The sequence below is a fragment of the Vulpes vulpes genome, chromosome 1, assembly GCF_048418805.1.
Source record: "Vulpes vulpes isolate BD-2025 chromosome 1, VulVul3, whole genome shotgun sequence".
Classification (NCBI taxonomy): Eukaryota; Metazoa; Chordata; class Mammalia; order Carnivora; family Canidae; genus Vulpes; species Vulpes vulpes.
Genome location: NC_132780.1, coordinates 98,646,519 through 98,664,299, shown reverse-complemented (window position 1 = coordinate 98,664,299; position 17,781 = coordinate 98,646,519). Strand labels below are relative to the sequence as shown.

At 35.7% G+C, this 17,781-nt stretch overlaps 1 long non-coding RNA gene across 1 annotated transcript in view; it reads right to left on the bottom strand.

Moving 5' to 3' along the window:
• The window catches only part of LOC112913738 (uncharacterized), a 29,937-nt gene extending 12,747 nt beyond the window's left edge, over positions 1 to 17,190 (bottom strand). Inside the window, exons 1-2 of the long non-coding RNA XR_003233721.2 lie at positions 17,043 to 17,190; positions 14,316 to 14,425 (exon numbers count right to left, since the gene is read on the bottom strand). This is a non-coding gene — a long non-coding RNA (uncharacterized lncRNA). The remainder of the gene's footprint in view (positions 1 to 14,315; positions 14,426 to 17,042) is intronic.
• Positions 17,191 to 17,781: the final 591 nt, after the last annotated feature.

Genomic DNA, 17,781 nt, shown 5'->3' with positions numbered 1-17,781 from the left:
ATTCTGCCTTTCTCGCCCTTATCTTTAAAATGGTATCCATCGTTACTTAAAATCTGTAAAGGGTGCAGGTTAATAGCTACGTAAGTGCAAACTTCTTACCTAGCCAGACACACGAGTAGACTTTTGATAGTAGCTCTCCAGCCTCCTTTTCTGAATCTAATAACGAATATACAGTCATTGGTGAATTACTGGTTGCTCTCCATGCACCAGCTATTTTCACTTTGTCTCTGTATATGTTGTTGCCTCTGCATGGAATATCTTTTTCTTCTTAGTCCACATGGGGGGAAGTATTTCTTGTTAAGGTAAATTATCTAAAATTTTAAAGGAAGGCATGTAGCTGCTTTCATTGTCATACTGAAGGATTGTTTGTTAGAACCACCTAAGGGGTATTGAGATTTTTTTCTTCTAGAAGCCCTGCCATTGTTGGACTGTGCTGTTCCCTGACAATCAACGACTTGGACTTTGCAAAGTTTCATGCTAACTTGCATGTGCAAGTTAGTTTTTCACTTTATTTGCACCTAGTAAATATGCAAATAATCTTTTTCTGGTAGAAATGTAACCCAAAGGCTATACTTCATTGTCACGAGAAACATTAACTTGGTATCTATTGATATTCTCTATAGAAGACATTTTCTTTATATCTTTCTGTACCTTTTTTTTAAAACCTGGTTTCTTTTAGTTCCTGAAACATGTTGTTTGCAACAAGTGCTTTGAAGATTTTTACTGAGTTCAATATTTGAGCCTTCTCTCTGCTTTTCCTTTCCCTATTTTTAAGTCCACGAAGTTCTTGTTTCTTCGTATGTCTCATGTATTGTTGTTGTCAAACACTCTGTATTTTGGATCATATATTGTAGCAACTCTGAATAGACTGCCTCTCCTCTCCAGGAGTGCTATTTGCTCATTTATTTAATGATTTGGTTAGACTAATTTAGTGAAGTCTATTTCTCCCTCTGTGTCAACTCTCTGATGTTTCTCTCAAGAGGGCACTGCCTTGGGCATACGGATAGGTCAGTGGTGTAGTAGGACTTTTTTTTATTGTCTCTTTCCTGGTTTCTTTGTTCAGCTATCTGCCTCTATTGGTATCACAGATGTTAGGCTCCACCAATTGCCAGCTGATTGCTCTATTGTCTTTGACAATAAACTAGAGCAAAAATAGGTCCAATTAAATAGATGCTCCTTTGTAGGGACATTTTTGAGGCCAGTTTTTGAGGTGTGTTTTGATCTCCCAATATTCTTAATTGTCTGTTTCCTCAGTTCTTTCATAAGCTACCAAATTTAAGATTTAGCTTATTGATTCATGAAGCTACCAGCTTCTCTTTATTAACATACCACCAGAATTTCCATTGATTTTACAGGGGCCTTTAGTTGCAAACTTTTCCAATACTCTTCTAAATAAAATCGTTTCCTTCAGGAAGACCTTGAATCTCTCTGTTCCTATGACTTACCTTTTCTCTTGTGAAAGGTCTCTGAGCCATGGTTCTGAAGCTGGGAGCAAGGACAGAGGCCATCTACTATTGCAATGACACCCCTGACTTAGAGCAGGTTGCTGGACAGAGATGGTAGGCTCTGGTCTTCTTGGCTTGCCTCTTCAGCACGGAACCTCTGCACCATGAATTTTCTGGAATGAAATTCATTATCCAGTATTCTCTGTCTCTTATTCCTGGCCTCAAGCATCCATATGCAAGTGAGAGCTGAGTGGATGAAAGGAGACTCCAATCTCTCAGCTGTATTTGAGTCAAGGACAAACAGGGCTAGGCCAGGCTAGCAGGCTACAGGAGCAGGCTCACAAAAATCCCCAAAATGCTGAGGTGTAAGGAAACCAGAGATAGAGGAACAAGCCAGACCACACTGCCCCAGGTGAGCAGAGAGGGTGTCTTTTTATGACAGTCATCAGTGACCAACGAAGAATAACCAGAGCCCAAAGAAGAAGTAAGCCATTAAAGATGTTATCACTACTACTTACTCAAAGGCAAGGTCAATAGATAATCTTAGAAGGATTTAGGTTCCCTGATTAGGCTCTCAATAAAAGACCAGCCCTACAAGCCTTCAGTAGCAACCCTGTCCGGACCCCTCTCACTCCTGAGAGCTTTCTCTGTATCTTTACTTAATAAACTTCTGTGCCTTTACTCACTCTCCTGTATCCCCGAGATTCATTCTTCGACTCCGTGGGACAAGCCCCTAGCCCTCCTGTACCATATTCATACAGAATCTATCTTCTGATACCTCAAACTGGGGGTTGAGTTATGAGAAATCCTGGCAGCTTGCGCCTTTATGGAGATATTATAGCCTCTAACTGGGAGATGGGGGTACAAGAAGCCCCATTGTTTCAAGGTTACCTACCCAGAATGGAGCTTCCATCCCATTGAGCTGTGGGTATGGGAGTAGAAAACGAGTATGTCATGACTCAAGGCCTAAGATTCTCACAGTTCTTACTGAAATTTAGTAGATTTTCTTAAACAAATGGTTATTCATATGCTATGTGCCTGTATGCCCTTAGAACAACTTCAGAAACTTCAAATGGCTATTTGCTTTAAAAAAAAAAAAAGATTTTCACAAGCTGTGGTTGTTTTGCTAGAGTCTTGAATGGGTCCTCAGAAATCCTCACATCAACATTCCTGAAGTAGATCTCTAACTTTGTATCTATGCTCATAAGCTTATTCTAGTATTTAAAATAAATAATAAAATAAAATAAATAAAAATGTCATTCATGATTGCCTATATAAAATCCAATTTCTTAAATCTCTTTGGAGGAAGCTTGACCTTTTTACTGGCTTTTTTAATTAATTAATAACTGGAACAAAGTTTTGACACCTGTTTATTCTCTATATATGAGCCTCATGGGAGAATCACAGTATGACATTCTAATTCCCCTTCATGTAAACTTTCCTTATGGAGCCTTCCTGACTTCTTTGTACAGAATTAAACATTTCTTGATGTCTACCGCCTTACTGGTAGATATTTTTATTGCATTTATCATAACCATTATAATCAACCATGTACCTGCATTTTCTTGGATACAGTGGGATGTTAAAGACAGCACTTCAGCCATGTGCTTTATTGATTTATTTATTTATCCAATACCAGTTTCCAATTTTTCTCTGTATATTATATATATTGCCATATTTGCCCTTTCTATGAACTGCCTAAAAGAATTTTTGAAAGAGCTATAAGCAAACAATAATAAAGTTAATTGAATTAACACACACTCTCTCTGGGACTTAGTTTCCTCATTTATTAAATGAAGGAGGTAAGCTAGGTCAGAGACTAGTCTGCTTACCTCTTTCTTAGCATAATTTTGATAGATGATGAGTGTGTGTGCCTGTGAGTGTGTGTGTGCATGTGTGTGCATGTGTTGAAAATCTCTGTCTTTATATTATCTGAGCAGAGACTGCTTTTTCTCTAAGATTGAGGAAATAAAGGAAAAGGATTTGAAGAAGAAACCATTTCATTTCTGACATGTGTGTATGAAGAGCAGGTGAGACACAAACATGCACAGGTCAGAAATACCGTACCGTAAATTCAAATTGCATGAATTTCCAAACACACAGTACACTCCTGTGAACAAATACTAACTCAGTTCTTAACTCTGTTACTTAGTCCTGGTTCGGGGTCCTGTTGTCAATCACTCAGACTTAATTTCCTCATGTGTACAACTGGAATATTCTCATCCAGAAGAAAGAAATGAAATAAGAAATACGTAGGCTATGTCATGCAGAGACAGCTTAGAAGCCATGAGTCCGTCTGGAAACATGTTTAGAAATTCATCTCTTCCTATTAAAAGTATATAAACCTTTTTATAAGTCTAAGAATTTTTATTTTACGTCTGGATAATATGAATCTACTCCCACAGATAATTAATCTGTAAAGCACATTCTTTTATTTAATACATGTGACATATTCTATTTACTGTAAAAAAATGGAACGCTTTTAATGTGTTCCTGTTTTTTTCCCCTTCGTTCAGCATGTGGTCATTTCCCCCCCCCCCCCCCCCCGATTATATCAAGGCCCTACTATGCATGTAACACTCTGTGAGGCATTAGCACAACCTCAGTATGTTTATGGTATCCACCTGCAAGGAAATCGATTTTTTACAGACTAGATCTGGTCCTTTGAAAGACAAACACTTCTGGTTCCGTTCTAATACAGCTTTAACTAGCATGACATAATAGCTGGAACTCTATGTTAGCCATCTCTCGCTAAAGCCTTTCTGGTGGGTTGTCCATTTCAAATTTTTTATGCAGTTTTTGAGTCATTTGGTTTTATTTTGAATTAATTATATTTGACTTTTTATTAAAATTACATTTATAAGGAGTTGATTTTCATGGATGCCTCTTTAAAATCATCCATAAATCTAAAGCACTATGGGTATGGGTTTGATAAACTAGTGTTACATTTTGGTGGGCTATATGCAGATTTAACGGTATTAGTTTATGTTATGGTTAGAATAATATATAAAGTAATTTGACAAGTCAGTAATGAAACAATACTTTTAAGATACCAAACTATGTCCTTTATTTCTCCGGTATGCTTTCTTCTCCTTTGTCCTTCAGAAACAACTGATTGGTCTGTGTTGTTTGCTCCCAGGAGGGGGTATGACAAGATAGAAAATAAAAAGCCTTCCAGGATTTTTGTATTTGGTTTCCAAAAGCTTAAGCCCTTTGACCCTTGTGCAGAAAGGGGCCAAGGCAGGCCCTATGAGAGAGAAAAATGACCAGGTGTAAGAGAAACAGCAGTAAAATATCACTGATAAGTGGCAACTAAAACTATCCTCAGTTTTGGGTAGTTCTGATCATGAAATAGAGAACACAAGTTTCTTCTTTAGTGAGCAGCACTAAGTCACCACTATTTTCTGTGATGCAGAGGTAGGACCTCATAAACCTCAGTTTTTAAAATTTGTAAGAGATGTTAGAAATCCAGATTTTAAAGTATTTTAAGTTTTTCCTCTTTTAATAAAGCTGTGTAAGAAAATCATTTATATGTTAAACAATGAAGATATTTGGGGTTGATCCCCCCCCCTCCATTGCCACATTAGTTTTGGTTTTGGAGAAACAGACATGAGGGGAGAAATAACTTGGAAAATTTTTATAGGGGAAATTTTTTTCCTACTTTATCCAGCTTAGAGGAGTCTGAGATTTGAGTGAAGAGAAACAGACGGGAGACAGTGAAAAGTAGAGTCTAGAGGTCCTCCCCCAACAGGACCGTGTGTACTGAGAAGGTAGCAACATCTCAGAGAGGCAATGGCGTTGTGATTCTTCCAACAGATTCTGTTGTAATTCTGACGACAGACAGACAGACAGCATCTCACTTCTCACGGACTTCCGGGCCCTCTGTCACACTGTGAAATACCAAGGGGACGCTCAGACCCCCAAGACGGGCAGAGAGTGGGCAGGAGGGAAACAGAAAAGAGAGACATCTTGGGGGAGAGCTGTGTGTCGGACCATCTGAGAAAGATGCCCTCCTGCTGCAGAAAGCCTTTTCCTCTTCCTTTATCTTACACGTATCTACCAAAAATTTTACAGAGGAGACAAGGTAAAAGTTTCTTAGAAGTTCAGCAGGATTAGTGGTCAAAGTAAGTAGAACTAGTTCTAGCAAAGTAAAGTCATATTGTTCTACAATCTGAATTGCAATGCGTTACCCCTGATGTTTTTATTGTTTGTTGCCTTTATAAACTGGGCTTCTTGTCTCTTTCCCTTCCCACATATATTACTACTCTGGTTAATGTATTCATTCTAAGGACTCGTATGTGCATTCATGATAACTTAAAAGGCACATGCATTGAGATATAGAAAAGTCAGTATAACGTAACTATAAAGACCTACAAGGCGCAAATTCAAAAACAAAACCTTTTTGATATGTCATTTGAACTATGTTACAGAGATTGACACAAAGAAGTCTTATGAAAAGCCACATGCTACGTAGATTATCAATGCATCCTGAACACAACCACAAAAAGATTAAAAAAAAAAAGAAAAATTAACAGAATCTGAAACAAAATGAATCATCAAAAAACTGCAGAAGAGGCTGATAATTATTGTTTTCTTACTGTCTTCTTGCAAAGACTGTTTGATGGTCATCTGAGGAATAGTAGGTTCCTTATGTGTCTTCACAGGTAGTCTACAGGTTTTATCATCTTCCCCAACTCTTGTATCTGTAGCGAGAAACTTTTTTGTTTTGTGTTGGCTATTAGATGGTTTGGATAGAGAGTCCCAATGCATAATAATCAGTGAGGCAGATATTTGTTGACAATAATTTGTGGGCTGAGGGCTATCCTAGTTCCTTGGAATTACCAACTCTACATAACACGTGGGACCTGCCCACGGAAGTGTACTTCTGGGTTTTCAGGAGTAGCTAATACATATGTATCTTCTACTGGGGAGTCACAAGCATCGCAGGACAGTGATGTATGTTACTTCAGGTCTGTGAGACGTAACAAACATGAGGAATGGCTACGGTAGTCAGATTTGTCATGACATATAGGAAGTGAGGAAGTTACATGATTTTTCTTTTCCCTTGGCCAATTTGTCAGCATAATTTATTGGACACATATTCATTTTACATTGTCTTATGACACTTCTTTTTTATAGAACACTTGTATATATACATTTCATTTAAGAGACACCTATTCTCTTTCATCGATCTTTTTGTATTTGCAGAAATCCCACGCTATTTAAACTATTACTGCTCTAACATTTGTTTAATATCTGCTCCTCTTTTCTGACTTTTAAATATTAGCTTAGGTTTTCTAAATATCTACTTTAAGTGTCCTTTCTATGTAGAAAGAAGTGTCCATTCTATGCAGAATCTGCATAAAATTAATATAAAATAGTATTTCCTAATTTAGGCTTCTTTGAATGTTCATGATCTAAAACATACATGCAATCACATTATAAGAGCTGCGATAACAAAAACAATAGAGTGGATATAAAATATAATGTAAAAGTGCTAAATCTCTTGCCCAAATGTAGGAAATATGTAGAGACTCATACCCATGTTTCTTCCCAAGCAAGTGCCATTTAATAATCTATCATTCTGGCAAGCTGCATCTCAGAGAATCCACAGACTTACTACTATTTTACATACTACTAAGGAATTGCTTAAGTGCTCTGGGTTCACTGAGTTACTGAGTTTAGCCCATTCCAACAGTAGGACAAGTATCCAGATGGAAGATAAGGCAGCCTGGAAACCTGACGCTCCACGGAGTCAATGCCAAGCCCAGAGACGGCCCTGCCTTCATGTTAAAGATGAGCTCACAGTCCATCTAGCAGTAAAAACTGCCAAGAAATTAGGGGACTGGCTTGTTTTGTACCAAACTAAACTTCTCCCCTCTGTCTCAAAATGTAAGGTTCATTTTATTGAAATCAATTTCAGGTGGATGTTCCTGAGATTAGACTGATGATACAAGCTTTTAAAAAATAGAAATCCCATGTTTACTCTCTGACTAAACCTAAGGCCCAGCTAATGGATTCACAGTTTTTTACACAAAAAGCAATTGATTTTTATACCCAAACATCTGGAAAACCCTAAAAAAAGTAAAGCAATTCTTGATCTTTAGCATAAAGGCAAGGTAACTGGATGCTTCCCTGTGAATTTAACCAATTAAAAAATTCTGCTAAAACGATCAAATTAATAGTACCCCCTACTACCTGTGGGTAAAGTTTAGAGTTTTCATAAAGATGATAATTAGATTAGGGCAATAAAATTCCAGGATAGGAATACTCTATGAAATAGGTTTACTTCTTAATTTTCAGTACCATTTTGCTTAATGATTCTTTTTCTCCTTATATTGAAGATTAAATATTTGCCTTTTTATTTAACTGTGAACCAGTTATACAACTGTTTTATGTAATTATGTTCATGACAATGATACTGTTGCGTTTAAATTACTTAAACCTATAGTTTCATGAGTGTGTGATATATATTGAGTTTAAGTTAAAAATAAAAATAAATTTCTGACTTAAATCACAGAAGTATAGAAGTCAGAGGAGACAAACATTAATAAAATTTATTCAGTAAAAGAAGGTTATAACTTTGATAGTAAGAACAATAGAAATTAAAAACTTTGTTTTGGGATGTTCTCCTTTCATCCTAATAAAGTTCATATTTTTATTTTTACTTTGTGGTTTTCATGATTTGAAAAGTGAAAAAGACATATGAACCTGCTGACTGCATTGCAAAATTGCTTGTGCACTTTTCTTAGTTTCAGAGGTGTGTTTAGAAATCCTGAAATTAGAGCAACAAAAATATAATCCACGTAGAATTCTCCCTTCAGATTTTACTTGTTGCTTTCATTATAAAATGCTCTCACAGGCTCTTTTAACTTTTGTTGACATTATGAGCATTACTCTACTTGAAAAGAAATAACAAGATTTAGTACTTATTGATTTTGAGATTCTTTTTCCCAAGATTTTATTTATTTATCTGAAAGAAGGGAGCGTGAGTAAGAGAGCCCCAGGTAGACGGGCAGAAGGCAAAGGAGAAGCAGACTCCCATTGAGAGGGAGCCCAGTGCAGGCCTCAAACCTAGGACCCTGAGATTATGACCTGAACGAAAGGCAGACACAACCAACTGAGCCACCCAGGTGCCCCTAATTTTGAGAATTTATGTCTCTTTATTTTTTGCCACTTCAATACACATTTTCAAATATACTTTGGATGCTTACTCATCCCTCTAAGAATAAAGATTGAAATAATGAAAATGTGTATTGTTTGTTCAAACATCTTCATTATTTTCAAGAAAAATAGGAATATGACAAACATGTGAGCTTTGTAAAACGTGAACAGGAATTAGGAAAACAAAACTATATAGGATGTGTAAATAATTATAGTCATTAGAATTTCTGTTGTAATATGACTACATCCCCATTTTGATCAAAGTTGTTAAACCTAGAAATAATATTACCTTTTCAAAATGTGATTTGATTTGTGAGAAGGACAAACTCATCAAGTAGTTTCTTCCGCAGGAATAGTAGGATTACACAAATTCAAATCACTTCTTTAGTCCATCAATTATCATTTTTATGTTTGGTGGCCTATATACGGGATACAGTCTATAGCAATGGACTACAACAAATAATTTGGTATTAGATTACACTATTAGCCACAATATTATTAGAAATGTACTCTGAACAAGTTCGGATCTAAATAATATCAAGTCTTTGCTGAACCAGTCATAGAGCAATAAATAGAACTGTAAAGATGTAAATACACATTATAATGGATGCAATTCAATCTGAAAACTTGCTAGTGCAAATTAAAAGATGATTCCATTAAATAAGGTCTAGGAACAAAGTGAAATGTTCTATTCCTACTCTTCACTGGCCAAAGGACGTGCAGAGATTTACACCAGGCACATAAGAATAATAAGGGCTTTTTAAAATCAGCTACTTCACTAAATGTTTTGCATACTCAATATATATAGTTCCATTTTATTTTATCAATAATGAAACTATCCTCAGAAAAGTTAAGTTTTTGGGGATCCCTGGGTGGCTTGGCAGTTTGGCGCCTGCCTTTGGCCCAGGGCATGATCCTGGAGTCCCGGGATCAAGTCCTGTGTTGGGCTCCCGACACGGAGCCTGCTTCTCCCTCTGCCTGTGTCTCTGCCTCTCTCTCTTTCTCTCTTTCTCTCTCTCTCTCTCATAAATAAATAAATAAATCTTTAAAAAAAGAGAGAGAGAAAAAAGTTAGGTTTTTTCAAAAGTCAAAGACTTGGCAAATGGTTTCAAAGCCATGGATTCAAAGCCAAGCTTAATTATGATGGTTATGAAAAAATTAAGTAAATCATTACATGCTTGAACTTTACAAACATATTTAACTATAATGACACAAAGTAATTGATCAGAGAAACATCTAATAACATTAGATGAAATAGAAAATCTCATGTTCAAATTCACTATAACAACTGCAGAATTAGTGGGTGGTAAAAAAAAAAAAAAGAATTAGTGGGTGGTGTGGAAGCATTAAGAAGTCAATTGTTTTGTTAAAATTAATGGTCTTCAAAAAAATAAAAAAAAAAAACAAAATAAAACTAATGGTTCTCATTTGATTTTTCGTACATCTTAACAGAGGGTGTGTTCAGCCTCACTCTTAATTCAATTCTTAATTCAATTCTCCTCACAGAATTGAACTTTATAACTGTACAAACCATAAGAAGAAAATAAATAAGAATTATTATTTAATTTAATAGTTATTTGATTTTTTAAGAAAGATAATTTTTATAAAACAAATAATACCAAAAGATGTTATCAACTTTTTTCAAAAAATATTTTTGGAAGAGCCATTTCAAATACTTGTGTTCGGGGGCACCTGGGTGGCTCAGTTGGCTCAGTGTGCCTTGGGCTAAGGTCGTGATCCCAGGGTCCTGGGATGGAGCCATCTCAACTCCCAGCTCAGCGGCAAGCCTGCTTCTCCCTCTTCTCTCTGCCTGTGCTCTCTCTTGCTGTCTCTTTCTCTCTAAAATAAATGCATAAAATCTTAAAAAAATATATTTTTATTCACACATTTTCTAGATATATTTGAGAAAAACTTAACATTGTGTTTCAGAAGCTTTGTGACTTTTTTTTCTGCCCCATTTAACATTATTAGAATTCTGGTTGGAGTTGATATTTGTACCAATTTAACTACTTTTAAAATCATAATTCTTTGGCAAAGATTTGTCAATAGAATTCTTGTTATTTAGATTATGTAAATACATAGCTGATGTTTCTAGTCCCTGAGCTCAGAGATTTTCAATAAACCATGAATACAAAAAAAAAAAAAAATTCAGAATGTTTTCCCTTTGTCCTTCAAAAAGGATAACTCAGATGCGATGGCTCTCTACTGATAATTAGTTCATTGTACATTTATATGTTACATCAGCACTCATGATAGCCAATCATATGCATTTTTTTTAACTTCCTGCTGAGTGACACTCATTGGTAGATTGAGATCTGCAAATCCTACAAATCAGAGGGGCTTTTTTTTTTTGTCTCTTCATCTAAGAACCTGTTATTAAATATTTACCAGCACACACCTGACTTTGAATGCCCTTCAGTCCAATCATTCCACAATACAGCAAAGCAGACGACCAGAACCTGCACTCTAGTAAAATTACCGAGGAAATACAGTAAAGACCTTTTTTTTTTTGAGAGGAAGAGTGAGTGACAGGGAGAGAGAATCTTAAGCAGGCCCCATGCCCCACGCGGAACCCAACATGGGGTTCAATTTCCCAGCCCTGATATTGTGACCTGAGCTGAAATCAAGAGTAAGATACTTAACTGACTGAGCCCCCCAGGTGCCCCTCCAGAAAAGACACTTGAGAGTCGGTTCTTATCCTTTCCCTAGGTAATATTCTGATTGTTTTTCGTAAGCCTCTATTTTTAAATGATAACAAGAATATACACATTTTAAATGATATTCTATAAAGGAAGGGGAGAAGTATATAAGATACTTATTATCCAAATGACTAAATATGGTATCTCATCTTCTACGGACGATGCCAGTTAGGGAGCTTGTGACATATGACACAGATGTCTTGAGTGAAAATTAGAGACCCTTGATTCACCAACATGATGAAGGCAGGTAAATCACCTCTCCTTGCTTGGCCAAAGAGCTGTTCAGCAAAATTGGATGGGTTTCAATTTCCTTTTGAAAAGGTAATAGTGACTTTTGAAATCTAGGATGGCTTTTTTCAGGCTGAAAAAAGTAAACTCCAAACATTTCGTGAATGATTTCAAGTTTTTATTGATTTGTGCAACTTATTATTTCACCTGCTATGTGAGCACACACCTCCATTAGAGATGCTCTCCATGACTTTAGGATTAAAGGTCAATGTTTGTGAACATCAATGGCACGCAGCTATTCATTACTTTATAATCGATTTGGGGAGGGGAAAAGGAGGCATTAAGTGCTGTAAATCATATGTGGCATCATTTTCCCCTGGGCAGAGTGGTGAGGGAGATGCACGGAATGCAAACTGAACAAGAAGGATGCGAGCACCGAGACAGATATAACTAAACAAATGTTATTATGGAAAAATGGCAATTAAGATTCTCTTAATTAGCCTGTCATTTTGTATTTATCATCATAATGTTTGTTTTACAATGCTTTATTAAATCTGGCTTTATGACAAACAGTCTGCTGGCAATGTGTCTTGCTGTGCAACATATGGCATTACACCTAATGAATATTAATGCCGTGAAGTATAAATGGTCTTCAGGGACAGAGCTGATGGCTGGGAAACTCCTACATATGGCATTACTATTCAGAGAGGTTAACGTATATGTTTCTCATCATTTTTTTGTCTCTTGCTGTGACCGACCCTCTTGCCGATGAAACCTCAAATGTGTGTTCAAAAGTTAAAAATACTTGCCTTTTAATATTATTGTGTCTGTTCTAAGTGGCCTTACTCTGCTGTTTCTTCCCACCAACTGACTTCTCATGAGGCCTCTGCTCATTTGCATGCTTCCTACCCAGGTGAGTCTATAATGCCAAGGAATCCACTTGCATCTGGACCAGATGGTTCACTCCTGTAACCATACAGTGTCTCCATACTCATGTTTCCGAAGCCAATAGCTGGTCAAGTTTTTGAAACATTGGACAATGCTCTTCTGATTGTAATCCTCTCCTCTCACACTGTCCACCAAATGCAATTTCCAATAATTACTAAATTAACCAAACTTTCCTAGTCACAGAAGCAAGAAGAGAGAAAGACAATCAAACCCAGAAGTTTTAAGAAGTAAAAGGAATATTTTGGTCCACATCATTATTTCAAAACATGCCTCAGAATTCAGTTTGTGTCATTATACACCATATTCAACCCAGAGGATGGCAAAACAATTGCAAAAGTTATGAGTAGCCTTTTTTTCCCCCAACAACATATGAAGTTTTGGATAGAGAATCAAAAAGAAGTCAATCATACCTCATTTCCTCTTTTGTTTTTTCAGAGAGAAGTTATTAAAAAAAATCATGAAATTATATAATATTTGGAGGATATCTCTGCAAAAAGTGAAAAATGTGTAGTCTGAAAATAAGTGATTGCAGATGGGACTCTGTCACTGTCCAAATCAATCTCCTTGTATAATATTGCATTAAAAAGTACTGTACTGTACATCATGTAAAGTAATTAGTTGCAAACCATGCCAACAAATCAGTTTAAGGAAAATGCAGGTATCATTAAACAGCCTGCAAATATCCTGAAGAGTTCAGCTTTTATCCTCAAGATAATCACGAGCATACCCTCATTCACTAGTTATTTTGTTTTAGATCCATTGGAAGTGAGGAGGGAAAGCAGTGGATTGCAAAACTTGACTTCAACAACCAGAACTAGAAGTCACTTCCCAACCCCGAATAACACGGGAATGGACTTCATCTAATGATGAATAATGATGCTCTTACTGTTTGTTAGTCATTTACTGTTTACATAATATTTTATATATACTAATTTAATTTTAACCATCATGGGAAGTGAGTTTTTAAAAGCATTTCAAAGTGCAGATGCTTTTATTTCTGATGTAGCTATGGTAATATTGTCTAACGTCTAGGCCACTGAGCTATGCTCTTCTTTTTTTTTTTTTTTTTTTATTCTACAATTACTTTTATTTTTAAGCATTTTTTATTTGGCTCTTATACTCTTCTGAAGCTTTCTTATGGAAGGCACGCGGGAAGTCGTACAATCTCTATTACCATCCGACTGAGGAGGGAGTTAGTTCTGTTCATACAGGATCTTCATCTAAAAGTTGCTATTTATATGACAAAAAATGCTTTAGACATTTATCCCATGAATTTGTAGAGGATGCCTCACATCAATAGGTAGTGCACAAGAGGCAGAGCACCTCAAGATCATGAAGGAGAGGGAGAGAAACCATTCTTGAACGAACACTTAAGAAAATGCAGATAGTAGACTCAGCACATGGAGTGATGTCTTCTTAACAAATCAAGTCATATTTTGCAAAGAGTAGTAGGACACTAATTAGATAGAAGTGGCTGCTCATGGTAGATAAACCTAGAAGAACAAGAGCAACAGTATCTCTAGAATTGAGAAAATCCACGGACAAATACAAAGGCGATTCTCTCAGCCGGTACACGAATGACGATTTCTTTCTCTCTCCATCTAGATTGTTCTTTCAGAGCTTTATACAATTATGTGTAGATTAATGTGTATGGAACAATCGGGCCATGTCAATACCAAGAAGCTTTTTCTATATAGGATATAAAACTATGTCAGAATCCACTATCTCATTAGTGTTTGTTATCTACTAAAGGGTACACGTTAAACTTAGAATAAAATATATACTATTCTCATTCCCAGAGTGTGAATTTAGTCATTTTAAGTAAACTTACATTTTTGTTTTTCTTTTCTTCATAAACACACAGCTTAGTGTCTTTCCTGATGTGGTCATAGCTGGATATCTCAGCGAGGTGAGTCGTATTCGACAGAGGTGTTCTGGTGACTGATTGATAAAACAAGAGAAACAGCACCTCTTACTAGATTGTATCAAGGAGATATTTTCTCAGTATGTTATTTATTACGGCATCTTCAGTTCTCTTTCCATTCAGTTAGTCAGAACTCTGGGTTACTATCTCCTGTTTGGCCAGTACAGGGGATACAAGACAGACATTTCTTCAGAAACTGCATGTGGTGAAGAGTAACATGAGACATAATTAAAGGCTGAATGGAGAAACAAGAGTTTTCATGTTCAGAGGAGGTGGGAGGGAGGGCAATCGGTGCTGGAGCATTAAGGATTGTAAACTGGAACAGCTCAAAAGATGATCTCAGGGCCATCAAAGAGCATGTGTTCATTGTTCAATATGTTCAGTGTGTATATATACAGTCCAGCTTTTATAGCTGGGAGAAGTGTCTCAATCTTTTTACAGAACAAGCTCTGCTTTTATAACCCCTCATGTGCTAAAAAAAAGAAAAAGAGGAAGTTTTGATTTGTTTTTCTCTCTATAGCCTACTAAAAGAGAAACGACTGCAACATCTTCTCTGGGTAAATCTGCTAATACCACATTCAAATAAATAACAAAATTAAATAATTTTCCTGATGTTTATTTTAGAAACCACTATTCTCATTTCTCTTTAGTATCAGAATAGCGGGCGGATAATCCTATGATACTGCTTAAGTCTCGAATAGCACTATTTTCTTATTCACTTTTGATTTCATTTGGTGACAGTGCTTGATTTTTTATGGTAGTCAATTCAAATGATTTCTAAATAAAACACTGTGGGGTGAATTTATTAGGAAATTATTTTTTGAAAATGTCTATAGATGATTATATGTAACAACTAAAATATTTAAGTGGTGGGAATGGAAGAGTGTAAAAAAAAAAAAAAAAAACTTAGGAAATTAAAATATCTGCCAAAGGTTAAAACCAAGAATCCTATCATATTGCAGGCTTTTTACATTTCCTAACAAATTGAACACCCAACAGATGAACCCAGGGATAATGCAAACACCAGTAAGAGTTGCATCCTCAATAGAAAGCACTAAATCCTTTGTTTATGCAGCTGCTAAAAAAGAATACTTTGGGGCTAAAAGGATGAATTTCAATCAAGCCAAACTGTACTCTTTGGGGGAGGGGGGGTTTACTAATATTTTCTCCTAGAAGGAGAAATTAACGACTCAAGAAGGGTAGATCCAAATATCTCTGAAGATCAAAATTTTGTCCTCTAAAAATATTCTCGATTTCCCAAAAGTTGTCTTTCCACCCAGAAATTCTCAAATGTAAATGACATGATGTAAAGATGATTTAGTTTTGTTTGTTGTGCTTTGCTCTTCAGATGTGTTAATTATACACAGTATTTTTTGACAATAAACATTTCTCAGAACACTTTTGTTTTGAACTGAAGGAAACCCAGCTTGAACAAACTTAGGCCAAAAGGGAAGTACATTTTTTCGCAGAAACAAACCACCACAAGTCACGTGAGCAGCTGGCTTTAGGGACAATTGTAAACAAGTAAAGGAATATTTTCAGCTTCTCCATCTCACATTGTCAACTTTAATCTCTCTTTGTGCAGATGTGTTTCCTCTAAGCTGTGGATGTCATGTCCACAAATTGCTTCCATAGCCATAATCTGCCACCCCTCACCAATTGATAAGAACTAGTTCGTTCATTCGTTCTTCCTTCCTTCCTTCCTTGAAATATAATTGACATGTGACATTGTATTTGTTTCAGGTATATATCATAATAATTAAAATTTATATACACTGTAAAATGATCACCACAGTAAGTCTAGTTAACACCTGTTACCATATGTAGTTCCAAAAATTTTACCTTTCCTAAATTCTAATTTCAAAATTTCTGGAGAAGGTAGCTAAATAGTACATCTTTGAGTACATATGCAACTTTTTCTAATTAATAATGGTCAGAGTTGAGACTTATAAAATGTTAGCTCTTATTTAAACCACAAGGTTGAAGCAGTGATGAGGATGGTGCGGAGAAAACAGTTGCCCCAGATGATGAAGGACAAAATAATAGATTTTACTACCATTTGCAACATTGAGTTTATTATACAATTTTTCTCACTTTACATACTTATTTCTCTCGATAACTCTCACGATTTTAAAGGAATATGTTTATAAATATTGAAACTTTGAACATTTAAAAATATTATTTTCTTACAATAAAAGAAAAATACATGGTACATGAGGTAGCAAGTCTATATTACAGACACATGTTTTGAAACATTGACTATTTTTTTTTAAGGGCAACATAATGTCCTTCTACCTTGGAATAATTTACTTTTCAAATAAATAAAAGCTCCTACATATTGAGCACTTCTGTGTGGTGCTAAGCAATGATTCAGTAGCTTTAGACATATTCTATCACTTATTTTTACAACAATTTAAAATAACATAGATCCACTTACAAGTGAGAGAATTTAGACTTAAGGAGATTTTATAATTTCCCAATGTTACTGGGTACACAATAGACTCAGGATTTTAAACTCAATTTTCCCAAATTCCTCTTATCTCTCATATACTATAAGATGTAAACTAACACAATTACAGTACCTTGTGCGTGATTCTAAAATCCAATTAGAAGAATGTATAAAAATTTACCTACTTTAAGGGCACCTGAGTGGCTCAGTTGGTTAAGCAGCCAGCAATCGATTTCAGCAGGTCATGAGCTCAGAGTCATGAAATCCAGCCCTGCTTGGGGCTCTGTGCTGAGTGCAGAGCCTGCCTAAGAGTCTCTCCCTCTGGCCCTCCCCTACTCATGCATGTGCTCATGCTTGCTCTCTCTCTCTCTCTCTCTAAAACAAAACAAAAAAAAAAAAAAAAACTTTTTTTAAAAAACTGAGCTACAAAATGTGAACTGGAATTACATCAAATGTGACAGACAATAAAACAGTTACCAAATGAGTCCATTTTCCTTATTACATTGTATTCTGGACTTATCATTTTATTACTCTATCACTTATTTTAAAAATGTGGAGCTTTGAGAAAACTGGATAAGGAGATTGCAGATCAGTATCTCACTTTCCCTTGATTAAGTCTCAGTAGTAAATTCTTTTAAAAATCTTGTAGCATGGTAAATTAGCTACACTTAGAAAGCTAAAGCCATGTCAATTCATATAGAAATTATAAAATTAATTACATTTATATTTCTTCTACTATGAGGTTCTACACTATTCTGACTTACAGACTTCTTTCCTAACATCAACAATTTGTTTTACTATGTTAGTTCCTCTTTTTTTTTTTTTTTTTTTTTTTTAGACCTTTATTCTCTTTGGTTCCTCTTTTTTTTTTTTTAGACCTTTATTCTCTTTGGTCTTCTATTTCCCAGATTATTGAATTGTGTG